This window comes from Penaeus vannamei, chromosome 14, assembly GCF_042767895.1.
Source record: "Penaeus vannamei isolate JL-2024 chromosome 14, ASM4276789v1, whole genome shotgun sequence".
In the NCBI taxonomy this organism is placed as follows: Eukaryota; Metazoa; Arthropoda; class Malacostraca; order Decapoda; family Penaeidae; genus Penaeus; species Penaeus vannamei.
This window is the reverse complement of record NC_091562.1, coordinates 1,396,908-1,399,407: the sequence shown is the minus strand read 5'-3', so window position 1 is coordinate 1,399,407 and position 2,500 is coordinate 1,396,908.

Sequence of the window (2,500 nt, the reverse complement as noted above, 5' to 3'; positions counted from 1 at the left end):
TTACAACTCAGTAACTACAATTTTTCAGAAAACCGCACCTTCAGTTAATTTCAAGATCAGTGTGAAGTTTCATCCCGGACAGCCATTACGAAGTCCGCTCCCTGTCGATATTTTCCGCATTTATTCATGCAGTAAATTTATGGATTTATAAATTTATAATTTATGGATGACAGTACTCGAGGATTTCATCTGACGGCTGAGAGCGCAGGCTTCACGGTGAATTTGCCTTCTACGGCGGTCCGATAGTAAGAAAATAATAATAATAATAATAATAATAATAATAATAATAATAATAATAATAATAATAATAATAATAATAATAATAATAATAATAATAATAATAATAATAATGATAATAATAATAATAATAATAATAATAATAATAATAATAATAATGGCCATCGTGTCCTTTTTTCTAAAAAAGTAAGCTAAATCCCACGAGAGACAGATCCACAACGGCCCACTGACGGCTATAAATGCACCAGAATCTTTTCAACAATTCGGACTTCCATCTGCACAACCATGAGGTTTCAACGACAAAGTGAGTCAGGAATTCGCAGTCGTAGTTGATATTTTTCCCGATAATGTGACCCATTTTTTACTTTTGAGATGGCCCGCCGCTTTACAGCCCAGACAGGTGGATGTGTCGAAGTCGTCATAGAGCCTTCATGCCTGGCTCTAATGAAAGTTTCGTTCAAGCTGAGTTCTGGATGGGCACAGGTAAAAAAGCTTTTAAAGCTACGTTGAGGTGTGGGTCGTAAAAGTGCAAGGAAATGTACAGAAATCATCATTTTGGTAGGGAATGAACATTTGCTCTACATTGCCTATGAGATTCCATGTTGTACTACAACCGATGTCACTACACTGAAGGAGAGTGCAGTGCGTCCTCCAGGTCTTGAAAAAAATGGCCTGTCTTCAAACACGTCTTATTGCTGTACTTTTGGGAATTCGTTTGTTGCACTCGAACGAGAAAAAGCAGCGGCACAGCTATCAGGCTAGTTAGATCTAATCCAAGTAACATGCATTTATAAATCCGCTTTGTTTTAGGGTAGTACAGAGATAATCAAACAAAGTTTACAAAATTTCAATGACTCGCATGTTAACGACGGACTACTTCCCTTCTTGTATAAGTTTCAAAAGATTCTCCACATTCACTCACCTCATCAGCATTACTACTTACATCCTGGACAATTACAGAGTGCAAGATGCTGGAACAACAGTGGGATGTGGTGTGCTGGTAGGCATTTTTCCATTCAGATTTCCCAGCCATGGTCAGCGTGGGACCAGAATGGTCTTGCAGGTTGTTATGGCACTTGCAATGTGTGTTGTAATTGGTTTTCTCTAAAACTGTTTGGCCAAATGAATGTTTTTCTAAGTGCGATTCCACACACGTCTTCATCTTTCAAGATGCACAGTAACTAACTTCTTAGCAGCTGTGGTGCCAAATTCTGGAGCTATTCATCCCACTCAAAACACAGACCCAATTTCTCTTGCTCAGTCACCGCTGTCTGGATCCGGTCGACTCGACTCTGATATGTGATATCTTTTGTATGGTTACGTGGTACTGAAGGGGTGTCGTGTAGCGTGCACTGTACCTGCAAAGATTAACAGTACCGTGCTCCATCCCCGTTTTATTTTGTCATGGGGCCCTCACAGTAATAGACACAACCTCCTGAGTGGGCGTAGTTCGTTTGTCACATCAGAGTATGACTTGAAGTTTAACTTGGACGGTAAACATTTCTTGGATTCAGATGGATTGCAGGGTTCCCGAGACATCCTGAAAAAGTCTTAAAAAATGTCCTAAATAATTTCTTGGAAACTTAAGGCCTTACTCACACTCACTCGTGCCTCACTCCTTCCTCCTCCTTTCTCTTCTCTTCCTCTCCTTCTCCTCCTCTTCCTCTCTTCCTCCTCCCTCCTCCTGTGCCTCCACCTTACTATAGTCTCTTTGTATAATCCTTCCTTCTTCTCCCCCTTCCCTCACTCCCCTTCCTCCTCCTACCCCACCCCTCCTTCCCATCCCCCTACACCTCCTTCCCTCTCTCCTTCCCTCCTACCCCCCCTTTCCTCCTTCCTCCTTCCTACCCCTCCTTCCTCCTACTACCCCTCCCTCCTTTCCCTCCTCCCTCCTTCCCTCCTTTCTCCTCCTTTTCCCTCCTCCCTCCCTCTTCCCCCTCCCTTTCACATCCTCTCCCCTCCCTCCTTCCTGTTTCTATCCCTCCCTACCTTTCTCCCTACCTTCCTCCTCCTACCCCATCCATTCCTCCTTCATCCCCCTAACCCTACGTCCCTCCCTCTCTTTTCCTCCCTCCCTCCTTCCCTCCTCCTACCCATTCCTTCCTCCCTCCTTCGTTCCCTCCTCCTACCCTTCCACCCTTCCTCCCTCCCTCCCCTCCTCCTTCCTTTCCTCTGCCTCCCTCCCTCCTTCCTTCCCTCTACTCTCCCTCCCTCCTTCCTTCCCTCTACCCTCCCTCCCTCCTTCCCTCCTCCTACCCTTCCA